Here is a 17,159-nt window from a genome sequence, read left to right as displayed (position 1 = left end):
CAGGAGGTTTATTATTGAAATTGCTGATATTTTCTTTCTCCCATTTCAAGCGTTGGGCAGAGACCATCTGACACATTTGGAGACACTCTCATGGCCTCACCGGGCACCGGTCTCACTGTTGTAATGTCATTAAGAGGGACTTTTTGGAGCTGGTTCCATTGGCCTTCAGCTCTGCAGACATGGCCTTACTCATATCGATTGCTTTCCCTTTAATGGGTGGTGCAAATAAAGGAAAGAAGAAAAAATGTTTGAAACCAGGTCAACGTGCCACAGCCCCATTTTTCATTAGCCTTACATCATGGTGTTTAACAAACTGCAAATCTACTAAAGAGGTACCTCATTACAGTCCTCTTGCTTTAAAAGGGATATTTTTGTGTCATAGAGGGAAAATATTTAGCATATAAGTTATTTCTGAAATATAAAAATCATAGAAGTTACATAAGCATGCCAAACACAACCCTTCCCTAATAAAATTACAAAAGAAACCATTCATTTGAACACTTTAGAATGATTTTACAGAATTATTGTTTTCAGATTAGATACAACCTTTCAATCATTTGCCTTTGCTAAACTTAGAAAACTCAACAAAATTCCTGACCTTTGAATGCAACTTAACTCTAGCTTCCTAGTTTCTCACTACCGTTATTTATAAATGCTGAGTATCTTTAATAAATGTGAGGAAGGAATCAATTCTGATATTTTGTTACCTATCAGTTTCTTATAATCATTAAGTTACCACGTGTACTTTCCCATCAATTTAGTAGATCCTTAATTGACCTGTTCGCATATATTTTCCTAATTCTGGTCATTATGTTCTTTTTTTTAATTTGATAAACTGTATGCTCTGATCAGCAGTAAATTTAATGGCAGTTATAACTTAGTGGATTTCTATCAGACATCCAACAGAGTGTGAATCATTTTCTACACACATAAAATGCTTGTTTTCATCCTATCTCCTGGGTATAGTTTTTAGGATTTCACTAAGTTTACTTAGGTTTATAAAATTGTTTATTTACTTAACCAATATTTATGAGTGAATATTGTGTACCAGATACTAGGAAGAGAATCCAAACATTATACACACATCTGATTGTATGGATCTCATACTGGACTGCTATAAATGTGTATAAAATTGTTTCAAATCATTTACTAAGTTTAATTCCAATGGCAAAGTTGTTGGCATCAGATACAATAAACTATTGGAAGGAGAAAAAACTTATAGCTGTTATTCATTATAGTACTATTTTTTACCAATTACTAACAGATAATTCATTACCTTAAGCCAGGAAGTCCCAAATTTTAGCGATTTATATGCTATCTTCACAAATCTTTGAGCTCCCAAACCACCTGTTTAATTACTAACTAATATTTTTTTCTTTAAATTGCCTCAGTTTTTAAAATACATTATTATCCTAAGCAACAATATTTACAAAATTTTGTATTTAACACACTTGATATTATTTCTTAATGTGCTATTAAAACATATTACATAATACAGTATAACCTGAAGTGATCTTTCTCAAAGTATCGATGGTGCACACACTTTGAGAAATTCTGGTCTTTCCAAACCTTGCTCCTAATTTGATATTTTCTTTTGGTGAAACTATCAACATGTATGGATATAGCCCAAGAATGGTAACTAGTACAATGCACACATTTTCAGAATCAAGTATCTTATCTGAATTCAAGGAAGTCTTCAGCAGAACTTCATTTTAAAACCCAAATGCAATTTGGTGATAAATTATTAAATTGAATCCTAATCAGATCTTTGCTAATAGTTTATTCATGTCAATCCAGGTGTGTTCCATGACCCACATCTGTCCTTCAGGCTTTCCCCTTCTTCTGTCCTTCCAGTTAGAACTGACTTAATATTTAATGAGCAATTACTGTGTCCTGTATCTTCTCTCTCAGGGAATACGAGCTGTCCCAAGACACTCTAAAATGATCCGCATCCCTTACCCTATCCTTCTCTTTGCAGTCTTACACTCCTTGGCCCGTCCTTCTGCCTTGGCCCTTACCAAACCTACAATACATAGGACTGCATATATAACCAGGTAAAAGTTATTATACCCACAGAAAATATCGAAATAAAGAGGTTTTGGTGTTTTTGTTTTGTTTTGCTTTATTTTGTTTGGGGCAATGCAAGGAATTTAACCAATTCCTCATGCTTGCTAGGGAAGTACTCAACCACCTGAGACAATACCTCAGTTCTTTTGCTTTTCGTTTGCATTTTCAGCAGGGTCTTTCACTTTGGCCTGGGCTGACCTCAGCCCATGATCGCTACCTCTCCACCTCAGACTCATAGGCTTGTGTCACCAACCCTTAAAGAGTAATCACTTAGTCACACCTCAGTTTGCAGATGAAAGCATTGAGGCTTATGTTTTAATACTCTCAACTTAAATGTTGAATTATATTCAAATTAGGTTAGCATGTTCATGCAGCTAATCCCAATAATAGTAGTACTTTCTGAACACATTCTAAAATATTTTATATTACTGTTTCTATTTCAATCAGCTTGCAAAATGGATTTGGCTATGTTATTTATATTATTTATGTAATACTTATTTGTGATCTACATTTTTAAGCCCATGAATAACAAGGACAATTACAAATTCTAATGTTTAGGCAACACTGTGCTCCAGACATTGTGCTTTTGATGAACAACTACTCTCTTTTATATGTAAAACAACTAAGTCATGAGCGTGGTTCCAGCCAAGACACTACATATTGCTTCTGGCAGTGGCACAGTTACTGGAATGAGGATCCAGGCATGTAAGTAAACTTGGTGCTGTTTTCTCTCCTGGAAATGTGGCCAACACAAGGCTCCCCCTTCAGCCAAGAGGAAAGCCCACAAAACAGTTTGCAGTAAAGAAGTTTTGCAGGACTCCCCTTGCAAAAGCAGTATGGCACATCACGGGGTGAGTTTCCCTTCCCCCATCCACATCAGATGGATAGTCATCAGTTCTAACCCCATAGCAACTCCACAGTAACAACAGCTTGGTTCTCAGATATTAAACAACAGCACAAAATGTCTCTAGTGCTTAGAGTGCTATAAAAGTATACAGCGCATGCAAAGCAGAAAACTTATACATAGTAAGGGCTCATAAGTAAATATTTCTTTTTTTTTGTGGTACTGATGTTTGAACTGGGGAGGGGGTCTCACCTTTGAACCATGTTCCCAGAAAAATAAATATTTCTGCTAGATTGCAAAAGGTACAGTAACAAAGCACTACTATTTAGATATAGATAGATTATAGATAGATAGATAGATAGATAGATAGATAAATGATAGATAAAAATTATAGAATTTGACTATGATTTTTTCCTGCTGGTATAAAAAATGAACAAAAAGCATAAATAGAAAAAATTTAGCTTGTTCAATATCTAGAAGTTTGTTGAAATTCTTTGCAAAGAGCCAGATACTTGTGTAGAATTTTGTAATTGCTCCAAGTTCTGAACAAGTGAATGTCTATAATTGACAGTCAGCTCTAATAATGAGAGTTGGGATGCTGTAATGAACTTTGCAGCCTCGCTTCTTCACCCTGAGCAGGTTTACACTGGCACATGTAAATCAAATGTTCTTACTGCACGTGACATTGAGAGATTACATTAAACTGGATATTGACCATACTATGGGTTCCCTTTACTAAAATGTAATCTCCGCTTCAACAAGTCTAAATCTGACATACTTTATGTTCTCAGCAAGAAGATGTAAGAGAGATTAGATGTTGGTTGATGCTCCAAACTCCGGGTTTATCAAATCTAATCCATCAGGATTAAATCAAGTGATACATATGAAGATGTTTTGTATATGTTAGTATGCAGATATACAACTATAGCACTTTGAAAAACACAAAACACATGTCATTGAACATGTGCTATCTGCACAACATTCTGGGGAGTATTCCAATGAATAAACCAATTACTTCCAGGGATTTATTAGTAAAGGAATTTTCTGTGGCAATCGTGGTTTGTAAGTGGTAATTATCATAACAGAAGAGGAAACAATGTAGTTCCTGGTTTTTCTTACTACTAGCTTCCCTTATTAATTGTGAAAGCTTCTTTTCATGCTTTCCCTTATAGCATGTGAACCAATCTACTTCCATTCATTCTGAGCTAATCCCTCACTAACTTTAACAAACACACAGTTACTAACGTTAATCCAGACTTCTTCATGCAAGACAAGTTTGACATCAATTTAACTATTGTCTCTAATCTTCTGAGCCTATTCTATCATTATGATGATATCCTGGTTATTTTCTTCAAAAATTTAGTGTGTAAGCAGAAAAATCTAACAGATTCCCAGGAACTCTCCTAAGGAGATACTCATGATATCAGTGACATTATCATTATCTGGGGACCTTACTGAAGAATAAGAGAGTGACCCCTTAACTAAAATTCAGTATTTTAATTTATAAAACCAAAAAGCCTATTAATTTAATTTATGAGAAATAATCATCCAGAAGCCCTGAAGTTCAAAATTCATATAACTATCATATCTTCTCTCTGCTATAGTTCTACATAATCAGATCAATGTGGAGACCTGGAATCAGCACACAAGGAATCACATAAGTCACATGAACTGACGATAAGAGGCTAAAGTTGTTTGTTGCATTTTTTTGCAATTTTGGTCTATTGTCAAAAATTCCCTCTTCGTTCAATAGTTTTTTGACAGGCACCAAAACTACTGTTCCTACAAATTTTCCATTATTCCAAGCTTCCACATTTGAATGAATTACCATTCTGATAATTTCTTTCTTTACAAATCAATGATATCGAACAGACTGAAGTTAGCTCTTCCAGATCTGCAAGTCAATCCATCTCTTAAACACTTACATTAGTTAGTTTACATTTTTCTAATCTGATTCATGTGTCAATTTTGAAGTTTAACTCTGAAAAGAATTTTATTTCTCACATACCCACATTTTGGGGACGCTCCTCAACAACAGAGCTATAAAGTAGTTCCACCATATTTGCTAAGGGAAGATGCTTCATAAGCCAACATTACAAAATGAGAGCAATTAATTGTGTCCGCTGTCAGTGTCTCAGGGAAAACAATAGTTCATTGATTCTGGGATGCACATGGTTTTTGTAATTCAAAGTTGTCTGAAATTAAGATGTGGCTCACTATTGATGGTAAGAGTTGATCTTACCATCTCTGTTGGCGAAGCAGCCATTGAGACACAGGTGTCTGTGAGCCTGTGGCATTTATATCAAAATGTGCAGATTAGGTGCCTTTCCAGAAAGTTCCAGGGAAGTATAAGAGCACTCTTTCAAGAATTTCTCAATTGCCAGTGCTGTTATAGATATAGGGAACCGTTCTGTGGAGTACGAGTGAGTTCTCTGAGTTACAAAGTGTTTCAGGAGAGCTGACCTCTGAATGACAAGACCTTTTAGCAAACAAGTGCATTTTATTCACGCTTTCTCTCCAGTATGCACAAACACAATATAATTAAGCATGAGTTAAAGAGCTCCTTTGATATGCTTTAATTGTTTTCTCTCTTAGTGGTGCATAAAATAGCGTGTATTGTACAATCCATGACCTCCTCAATTGTGGAATATAATGTATATTTTAAGTAATATTCCATCTATAGAGATATATTAGACATTTTTTAAATGTCTGCACAAGAGTCAACATTTTAGAGGTGGACAAGTCTTTATTTATTTACACCCCAGGGAAGGAGGGTTGGAGTAGGTAGTCCCCTTATTCTGAAAGATGTAGTAAGTACATTTCAGTGATATTTTCAAATTCTGCCCAAATAGCAAGTGGAAAAATTAAAGTCCTTTATTCATGAGGTATGCTAAGCCATTTCATTACCATATAGCCAAAACCATTATATGGTTTGCATGTGAATAAAGTGAGAAATACAAATGTGTATAGATGAGGAAGGAAAATAAAATGCTGAAATCTGTAAATGGAATTTCCTAGAAGAATAGTTGGCAGTGCAGCTACTTCTTAAATGAAAAAGCAGGGCTTCCTGCTGCTTCCTCTCTACCCCAGCAGGTGCTCTGGGGAGGAAGTGGGCCCACCTCTGAGGAGCTACAGCAGACGTGAGTCTTCAGGCTGGCACAGCTGCTCTGCTGGGTTGGCCTCCATGAGGAAGCCTTACAAAGCCTCCCGTGGAGGTCCAACTCCATGGATCAGGGAAGACTGTCCCCCTGGCTTGGGGAGCTCTTGCGGCACACAGCAAGGAGAGATGCTGGTTTATGTGCTAAGGAGGGGGTGGCATTTTCTCAGTCACCCTGGGTCTGCCAGGGCATATCAGTCTCTTTACATCTCTGCACTACGCACAGCCTTTGTCTGCACTTTGTGTTTGATGAAAACAATTGCATAAAATCAAAAAGCAGTTCCCATTAGTTGAGTTTCTGTACCTTGGTTTCATTTCATAGCCCTATATTTCCATCCAAATTAGAGGCAGATAGACTTACAGACATAGGTTTATAGTTCACTTACTTAAAGATGCTAAGTAGTTAAATTGTTTTGTTTACAAATATCTTTATATATTGAATTGTTTTCATATATGGCTTTAGTTACTTAAAGCACACAGAAGATAAATATTACTAATATGAGTTAGAAATAAAGTAATGGTGAGTAGCTTTATATATACATATATACATATAAGCTTATACATATATATAATATATGAAATAGATAATCTAAGTATATAAATACATTATAAATAAAAATATTATAAATAAAATATCATTATCTAACAATACCAGGTATTAGAGATGAAAATATAAATAATTCCCTTCATTGAAGTTTTAAATTATTCACCAACTTAATTTTAATTATTTTTTATGAAATTCCTCTGGTGTTTTACCCCTCTAAAAGAATGTAGAGAGGGAGAAAAAGGAAAATAGGAGTAGGTATAGAATGAGGCAGAAAGAAAACCAAAATAAGCACCACATCACAACAGAACATAACTAGTACATACCTTGTACAAGGGACTGGCCATATAGTTATGCAGATTGTTCTGGGCACAAGAACCATCAGACTAGTGAGTCAGGGCTGAATTTAGTTTCTGCTCCATTCAGAAGCCACATACTCTGGAACACCTCTGTATTTATGGAGTAAAGCTCACATTTTATAATTCACACAAAGGTACCATATGGATCACCTATTACCCACTTTATAGAAAATTCCTTGTCCAACCCAAGCAACAGAGTCTCAAATGATACCCATGGCAAACATCACCCTTTCCAGGCACTCCTGTTTGAAATCCAGTGTAACCTCAGGGCAAAGCAGCTCACTTTGCTACATTTCTGGTGGATGGAACAGTAGGCAGGGGCCGCATTAGAAACCAAAGGAATATAGTTGACATGCCCAATCTCAAGGAAAGCAGTGAACATGGGGGTCAGTGGAGCTGAAAGGAATTAACTCCTTGCTCAGGACCACCTGAGTACCTGGACCACAGTCACCTCCTTAGATGAACTTGCTTTGTATCTGATTTACATCATGTGAATTAGTACCATGAACAAAACATTCATAAAACTTTCTCAATTCTGAAGTGATTTGGGAACAAGACTCAGGTCTAGAGCTCAGAGAGGACTGGCAACGATTTATGTACATGAGAAAATTATGCCTTGTGTTTTCATAGCATGAAGTTGGTGAAACTTTCTCCGTGCAGCCTCATCAGTCAGACGCCATAGAGTTAGGAAAGGGAGAGGAAGCATCCAGCTTCTGCCTGTATTACAGCATAGTTTACATTTCTCAGCTTCAGTTTTGAACTTGACATCGATTGGACTTCGTTTAACCCCCAAAATTACCTAACCTGTTACTCAGCTGTAACATTAGACTGTTACTGAACGCTACACTTGTAGAGTTGGAAGTGTTCTACTGAAAAATCATTTATCTGAAAACAGCAGAAAACATTTATTGAGACCCAGCAAAATCCTGCCAGTTCATTCTTCTCTATCCACCTCTCTCCTGAAGATAAGACATCTTTTAAAGACAAAAGACTCACAGTGTTATTTCACTTGCCATCTCATGATAGGGAACCCAATGTCATTGAATAACACCCTGGCATTTGTTTTTAAATATTTTACACTTCTTTTCTGAATTTCTTCTCTATCATTGTATATTTAGAGGAGAAAATGACATTATTTGAAAGTATACAGTATCAGGAAACAACCATCCTGAACTATATGTCCACGCTTTCTGGATAACTGTAAGTCTATGAACAAATCAATCTGCTTCTTTGAGACTTTGATTTCTTATTTATAAAAGAACATTGAACAAGATGATTTATTTTTGGCAGTACTGGGGTTTGAACTCAGAACCTCAGGCTTGCTAGGCAGGCACTCTACCATTTGAGCCACTCTGCTGGCACTTTTTGATATTGGGTATTTTCTACATGAGGTCTCATGAATTATTTATCTGGGTTGGCCTTGAACGGTGATCCTCCTCATCTCTGACTCCTGAGTAGTTAGGATTACAGGCAAGAGCCACAGGCACCCAGCAGAAATATAAGAGAAAGAGAAATACAGAGAGAAGAAGAAACAAAAAGACAGAAAGAGATACTGTATATATTTAGACCCTCCTTAGTCTTAGAAAGCCAGACAAACTAAAGAAAAATAGAACTATTTCACAAGGTATTTATGAACCACAAGGACTAACCTATACCAGGCCAGGTTTAAGACTCAGAATTCTAAGTACTGGCAGAGACTTGATGATTCCAAAGACCAATTCCAAATTTCCAGGGGAGAAAATCAACTTGACCCAGTTTGGATCCAAATTCTCATCCTGAGAAGAGGCAATGAGCTACAACCTCATCACAGAGGGTGATCTAGATCTAGGCACTCTAGTATGTCCTCTCCAGTAGGAAGAGACAGTCTTCAAACAGGCTACCCCATGAGCAGACATGCTAGAATCACAACAGACGTGCCCTCTCCTTGCCCCTTCTAGTTCTGGCACCCCAGAAATTTTAAGGTTTAATATAAATGAAATATTGTCCTAGGTTTTAGTTTTTTGACTGCTCAAAAAGATCATCAACCTATAAATACTTTCATCTCTGTTTTGATGCAATAATTAGAATCAAATTATTCATATGTGCCAATGCAGGTCTTTACTTCGTGTCATAATAGAGGGACAGCTGGAACAGCAGCAACTGCTATTTATGGGAACCATGGAATGGTGTCAATAATTCATGCAACCTCATAACAAGTGTCAGCAAGCAGCTGGTCTATGGACAGGAGACGCCTCACTTATTCATAGTCAAGACATTTATAGTAGTTCACAGCCTTAATGTAAAGCTTCTTTAACTGTAGGGATAATGAAACAGACAGAACAACTAGCCATTAAATCCAGAGTACTGCTCAGCATTGTAAGGAGATAAGTTGATTACTTCATAGACAGCAATTGACTTTGGAAGCCCTAAGATGATGTTTGGCCACCAAAATATGACACTGTACTTTAGATGATCCATTTATTCCTGTTAAACACTTACTTTGAACTGTGATTTTTAAAAAATATTCTTAATACTACCATATTTTATATAACCACAGACATTAGAATTAAGTATTTCCTTAAGGAATAACCAAGTCCTTACTCTTTATTTTGTTTAAGAAACAAAGGCCCAGAGAAATTATGAAAATTTCTCAAAGTCAAACTCCCTAATTGGACTTCACCTGCACAGAATTAGATTGTTCATAATCTTTGGTGTGTGTCATTCTCATTATTCATTAATAATTAATGAACAGTTATTTAGCAACAGTGTAGTAATAGGTCATGAACCCATCAGCTCCAACCCCCAAGGACCTAGGACTTTGGCAATAATATACTAAACATATAGTCCTCCCCATTCCTCTCACTCTGCACCCAAAAGTAACCAGCAACCTTTTCTTAACTACTTTCTATAGTTGTACTGCATATAAATGTATTTTTGCAATGTATATACCTTTTTGCTTATAAAAATGTATCATGTTATATGATATAATATTTTATTTCTGGAACTCATACATATTGTTGTGTATGCCTATACCACAACATCTTTTCACTATCCAATTAATAGGCTTTTTGAATGTCTGTAAGTTGGTTTCTATTGGGAAAGGTGCCGCTATGCATATCCTGTTGAGTGTTTTCTGTTCTACAGATGCACAAGTTTCTCAGGGGTACATTTTCAGCAAGAATTGTGAGGTAAGAAACTACCTGCAATTGGAAAGTAGTGACAAACTGGGAACCAAAGTGGTAGCACCAACAAGCATTCCCAGAATCAGTGACCAAGATCCTGTATATCTGAGGATGTTAAGATTTCCCTTTCCAGAAAGTAAATATTTTGAGATTTATGGGCCACATACAGTCTCTGTGACAGCTACTCAATTTTTTCCTCACAGATGAAAGTAACCATGCTTGTGGGATTATGCAGTTTTCCTTCCCCATTTCTTCCTCCTTTATTTTCTTTCTTTTTGATTTATTAAAAAACTGATCACCTACTGTGTATTATATATTGTTCAAATACTGAGGATTCTGTCCATGAATGAAATCTAACACCCCTGCCTTCCGAGTTTACATTCTAGTCAGAGGAGGCAGAAAGTAAACGAATGAATGTGGAATGATCAGATGGTGATAGGTCTTCTAAAGACAAACCAAGGGAAGTGGATGGTGGTGAGAAGTGATCACTTACACAGAATGGCCAGGAAGGTCTTTCTGACTGAATGATGCTTAGACTCAGTCCTTATTTTTAACGAAGGCACATTTCTGGAGAGGGGGGAAGGGGAGAAACTGCCTCAATAAATTTAAAAAGAAAACCTGCGCGGCAACTCTGAACTTCACACGCACCTTTCTAAAGCAGGGTGATGTCTCTTCCCAGATAGTCTACAGGCCACTCCAACTCCTGCTTGGCAATCTGGCTTCATTGTTTACAAGCAGCTTGGGTTTCCTAACTTGGTGAAAAGGCATTTCTATGAACCAGTCACCCTTCCCAAAGTCCTTCAGGTCTCCATGCCTCTTTCTCAGCCTTTTCTATTTAGTTATCAGGTACTTTAGTTTCTATTTCCCTAATATCAGCATTGGTTTGCTAAGGCTGCCATACCAAAATATCAAAGACTAGGTAGCCAATCCAGAACTTTATTTATTTTCTTACCTTCTGGGGGAAGTAAGTCCAAGATCAAGGTGTGGGTAGGTTTGGTTTCTTGTAAGCCTCTCTCTGGCTTGTACACACAGGGTAAGGCCCCTTTGCTGGCCTTACCCTGTGTGTACACATGGTCCTCATGGTCCTCTGTGTCTTCTAAGACCTTCTTCTTGTAAAGGCAAGATTGGCTTAGTGCTCACCATGACCGCCTCATTTTTGCTTAATCACCCCTTGCAAATCTCTGAGGTGGGGGTTAGTATTTCACTATATGAATTCGATTGGGTACAACTCAGCTCATAATCATATATTTTAAGTTAATGCTTTTTCTCCACTTTTAATGTCATGTCTTACTTAAGGTCCTTCTCTTTTCAGTTATGTTTATCAATATCATGATTCTAGCTTAGCCTATTCTGAACAAAGTAAAAATATATGCAACAGCATCATAAAAACACATTCTTATACTACTTTGAACACACAGCAGTGGTTAAAAACAATGACTAGTAAAATGGGCCCCAGAATTTAATGCAGAAAACACTATATAGAAGGTTCAGGCTTCTAACTTCACTGAATCCAGGACTGGACGTGCTTCTTTGTATTCCTCAGCTTCTTCCAAGTCCTTTTCACTTTCCAGTGTCTGCTGCAGGTCGGTATAGGCTGCCTCCAACCTGCAATGGCAACCTGGGATCATCCGGGACTCCTGCAGGATCTCTGCCTGCTTTTTAATGACATAATTTTCACCATCTTCAGCTTTCATTTTTTCAATCTTTTCTTCTTGTTGCTTTGCTTCTTTTTCATACATCACTTTTTCTTTGACCAATCGCTTTACCACGCCGGTCTTGATCTTGATCTGCCTCACATGAGGATCAGCCATGGTCCCGGGAGCGCGAAGGAGGGGCGAGAGCCGAGGAACCGTGCAACATTTTGTTTTAACTAAGAGAAAAACTGTAAATGGCATATATGATATAATTGAGTATATATATATATATACACTCAATATGTATATATATATACATATATATACACATGTAAATTAAAAGTAAACACAGCAATAGACACTTCTGTGTCTATTAAATAAAGAAAAGTGGTTATTTTACACATTATGAAGGTGTGCATAATTTATTGCTTTTTTCAATTTTTCTGTATTTTTTCAAATAGCCTTAGTGGCAGGAAATATGCCATGACTCTACCCATTAATAAATTTGCCATCTTTTTCTCAACCTTCCAACTCTTCTCTCCATTATTCTGAAATTTTAAAAAATGGTATCTTCAACCAACTACGTTCAACTATAAGTCACTTTTTATGGAAACCAAGAAAATGCATATAAGGCTTAGAGAATAAATGCCTCCCCAACCCACTGTGAAATTTCCATTAAGCCCTTCATAACTTCTCTGGGCCCTGGCCCTAAGGACAAGTGCAGAGTCTGATCTTTGATCAAGTTACTACAATTTAAAATTATCTTCTGCAGTAGAGAAACTCTTCCAAATGGTCCCTCCTTGTGCTGCTATGAAAGTGAGAGTGAGTCACACATTGCTAAGCCGCAGGACACAAGGCAAAGATTCAGAAAGGCTGACCCTCACTCAAAAATTATTTCTATTAAAATTGTATCACACCAAATATTATTACCTACATGTTTTTATTTTTTGACAGCTCTAACAAAACGAACGCTGCCCTTGAGGCAAATTTGCAGAATAACTTTCACTTAGTAAAAATGCAAAAGGAAGCCAACATTATAAGTTAAAGTGAAGAATAAAACAGTAAAGCTACAGTTTCTGGGAGAATTCCTTCTGATTTTTTCAGCTGTTGATTATTCCAGTGGCTAGATAATTGAACAGTAGAGTTTCAGAGATGAAAGGAGTCTTATAGATCATCTAGTATAAATAGCCTCATTCACTTGTAAGAATTCAAGCCCAGAGAAGTCAAGGGATTTGGTAAATGCACTGATTCGTTTTCCCCTAGGAGACATCGGAAATGAACTGCAAGAAAAGCATCACGCCTCTGCTCTATTATAAATTTCAGTCATTCACCTTGTCTAGAGGCTTTGTTGTCAGAAAGACCCTGATTCTACTGTGTTTATAAATCTCTATTATCCCAATTATAAAATATTAATTTTAAAGCATCTATCTTGTGGAAGTTGTAGGTTCAATGAGGAACTTGTTAGTCCCAGTACTTGGGTTCATTAATAGCACTAGTGTTAGCTGTGGTTCTTGTGTATTCTATGTGTGATCGCAGTCTTTGAGGTAAGGCATTCTAGGAAATCGAGATTTAAGCGCTCCTAAAGAGGAGACTTTATCACATTTGCTTTGTACTCACTTGGGGTGCCCAGCTTGAATAACCGTCTGTTTCTTAGGGACATTAGAAACTGGCAAAGGAAGAGGAAGTTTGAGCACTCAGTGAGTGCTTGGTTGGAAGCAGGTGCTCTCCTAAGTGCCTTCATGTATTAGCACATTTAATCCTTGAAATGAGTTCAAAAGCTACTGCTTGTTATGATACCCCATCTTCTTTTGGTGTGTATTCTACCAGGGTTTGAACTCAGAGACTTGCACTTGCTGGGAAAGCACTCTACCACTTAAGCCATAGCCACAGCCTTCCAAGCCCATTTTAAAGATGAGGAGACAGACACAGGGGCCAATTTAGATGTGTTAAACTCTATTATTTTATCACCACCTCCTCAAGCATCCTAGACTCCAACAGGGGCGAGGCAAGACAAAATTTAGCCTCCTGGTATCCTGATGCTGATCTTCTGCTTGGCTGTGACTTCAGGAGCTGGCAGTGGCACCTGGTGGCAGAAGAGATACCTACCAGCCTCTGGCTGCTTTCTCATACATTCACCCCATACAAGGTTTCATTCAGCAATCAGGTGGCCTTGAAGACGGCCTTGGATATCTAGTTCTGAATTAGCAGTAGAAAGAAAAACATGTCAGTTATGCTGCTGGACCAAGAAAACATTTTGTGATACTATTGGACCTGTTTCCTTTCTGGGTCATTAACTTCTTCATCCCTTCCAAGCCATTACCATGACTGCATCTAGTTACCCCAGGAAAAGAAAGGTAGATATTCCTTGGAACTAAGAAATGATTCAGCTCTGAACCTCAGTCTAGGCTTTTACAAACTCCCAGCAGTTAGAAATTGTGAAGAGTGGATTTTTCTTAAACTCCTAATGTGACATTGGATCATGGTGAAAAGCATAGATTAACTCAAGTAAATCATGCAATAAAAAGCATGGATAAAAACAGAACAAGGTCAAAACAAGTTCCTATCACAAATTACAAAGAAAAACCTTTCTGTTAATGGTGAATAGAAAAGCAAGAGGAAGCAGAGGAGAAGAAAAAACAGAAAAAAGAAAAAAAGAAATTTTTTTATGGAAGAGATTGACATGGAAAAGAAAATGAGAGAGAAAAGAAAAGAGAAAAAAGCAAGATGTGTGCGTTCCCTCCCTGGCTCACTTTCTGCTTATTGTCAAAATTCAGAGTGTGGACAGAAAGTAGACTGTTTTTGGTGAGTGAGGTCAGGGAGCAATGTAGGATCAGAGAGATGTTCAACACCAGTGTCTTTAAAAACATTATAAATATTCTTATAAATGATCGCTCTTCTTTCTGTGTCCATTACTTTCCTGTAGCAGCTATAGTCAGTCACTTTTTATGAATTGCCTTCTTAACTTTGTGACTCATATCTAGATTTAGGAGCCCTTATCTGCATTTACCATCTCTTAACCTTAGCATTCAAATGATTCACCAACTTACGCATGCAGTTCTATTGTTATGCCTTATTTTCCAATCTCTAAAGCCCCCTTTTGGAATATCATGCAGGTCTGGATATAAATGTTCCTCTATCCAAAATGTAATTCATACTTAAGAATTGAAAAAGTTTTAGGATTTTTATAGGGACATTTGAAAAACGTTAGGTGGCTTGAAATATCCCCTGCTGGTGTACATCATCTCATTTGAAATAATGTATTCGATGGAAGCAAATGATCTAGTCAAGAGTGTTCTTCATCTTGCTTTCCGTAATAACTCACAGCCTTATCTCATTTCTCAAAATACTTTCCCAATTACAGCCAGCACTCAATCACTTCCATGCACAGCACTTTCCCTGGACAATTCCTGCAGTGCTTTTAACTCCCCACCTCGTTGCCTGGCCCCCGACCCTCTCAGAAGTTGTGGTTGCTGAGGGTGTAGGAGAGAGGGTAGTGACAATGTAGGAAGGCATGCAGGACTTGCTGTCAGTATCTTGCAAGAAGTCCCCCGCTCTCCCCCCCAAATACTATTTGTGACCTTTAAAAGTTGGACTTCCCCAGGCTGTGCTAGGATTTCTTCTCTTATTCGCTTCCCTGTACTTCCCCCTTGGCTATCTCATTCATTTCCAAGGCATCAAATGCAGCTGCTCCAACAGCACAGCAGCCCTGATGTTTTTGTATCTAATTGTTCAGTTGGCACCAGCATTTAACTGTCTCTCAGGCATCGCCTGTCTGACTTGCTAAATGTGGAACTTTTGATCTCTCCACCAGCAAAATGCCTTCCTCCATTTTCCATTAATTCATTTGTTTATAACAGAAAGACAACAGCCATCCCACATATTACACCTCTCCCCTCTTCTCTCTATTTCTCTCTCTCTCTCTCTCTCTCTTCTCTCATACCCTCACTACCTGCCATGTTCAACCCACCAATAATTTCTATTTTTTCTTACATCAAATATTTTTCTAACTCATGCACCTTACCCCCACTGCATCACCCTAACTCTAGCTACTGTGTCCTCTATTCAAAGCCATAAGTTATCTTTCCATCCTCCAACCTATCTTCCACACAACAGCCAGATTATTTTAAAAGCAGACATTCTATTGTTGTTCTATTGTTGATACTTCCCTGCGTAAAGCATTTCCATGCTTCCTATCACACTCAGCATTTTATTCACATTCCCCAGAGTCTCAAGCTCTGTGCAGAATGGTTCCTTGAAAACCTTAGTCCGAGCCTCATCCCATTTAACCCTATTGTTTTTTCTTTTAAATCCAACAAGATTTTTTCACCTGAGAACCTAGGTGTCATCTGTTCCCTCTACCTAGAACTCTATTTTAGCTCACTTGTGCCCCTTGCTCCCACTGCTTGTCTGTTCTCTATCACTTGCTTTTCATCTTTTAGGATCAGTTCAAATATCAGCTGCTCTGACCCATCCATAGCACCCTCGGGGAGTCTTTTCTGTGACTATTTACCAGTTTTGTGTTCATTTCCTGTAAACAACTCATCCCACCAAATTCTTACTTATTTTTTCTCTTTCATCTCCATTGTAATCTTTGCAAATCAAGACCAGAAATACTTTGTTTCACCAACAATAGGCCAATTGCTTAAAGGCCATAATGTGCAGGGCATGTTCAGTGAATGAATGAATGAACTTTCCACCACTATTATAAGTGGAGTAGAAAGGACTACAAGCTCATTTCTGAGAAGCATGTTTCCATATTTTAAATCTCCTGTCTTACAACCCCCTCACTGCATTTCATTTACCCATATTCCCTAAAAAGCAGTTGAGGCTCTTGTGAACAAAAGTGAGAAATGAGGATTTGCAAATTTGACTTTCACTGGCAATTCAGAAATGCTTGTCCTTTCTGAAATGGTCCTTTCTTCTGCTAGGGCCCTCTAGAGAGCTAGGGACCCAAGTCCTGGTCAGTCAGGTAGCACCCTATAGTTCTCCCAGAGGAGTGTTGATCAGGAACAGTGCTCAGGGCCTTTGGACTCCAGCATTGCAGCAGCCATGGCTCAGGCAAACATCAGGATTGCTGGGACCTGCCCCGGATTGTGTGGCAGTAAGAGACAATGTGCGAACCACTTGGAATGGGGAATGGGGAAGAGGAGTTCTAAAATCATTAACTATATTTAACATAGGCAACAAAACATTAGAGGCCTGCCAAACCCCAGCATGTTGCTCCTGGTTTTTTACACACCCTTTGTATTTGGTGACCCTGTTTCAAGGCCTTCCAAACATCATCTTACATTGCGATTATCAACACATATGCACCACGCTGTGAGCCTATTAAAGACATTTGCTGTGCTTTTTTCTTATGTTTACCACCATTTGAATGAAAATTAACTGTCCCT

The 17,159-nt window shown here is 37.8% G+C and overlaps 1 protein-coding gene and 1 pseudogene across 1 annotated transcript in view; one reads left to right on the top strand and one right to left on the bottom strand.

The window, feature by feature from the left end:
- Cntnap2 (contactin associated protein 2) overlaps positions 1 to 17,159 on the top strand; it is a 1,948,854-nt gene that overhangs the window by 1,242,388 nt on the left and 689,307 nt on the right. The gene's annotated exons all lie outside the window — the stretch shown is intronic.
- On the bottom strand, positions 11,494 to 11,959 carry LOC109680910 (tubulin-specific chaperone A pseudogene; annotated as a pseudogene).

This window comes from Castor canadensis, chromosome 2, assembly GCF_047511655.1.
Source record: "Castor canadensis chromosome 2, mCasCan1.hap1v2, whole genome shotgun sequence".
Classification (NCBI taxonomy): domain Eukaryota; kingdom Metazoa; phylum Chordata; class Mammalia; order Rodentia; family Castoridae; genus Castor; species Castor canadensis.
Note: the sequence above shows the minus strand (reverse complement) of the source record. Positions and strands in the feature narration are given on the sequence as shown.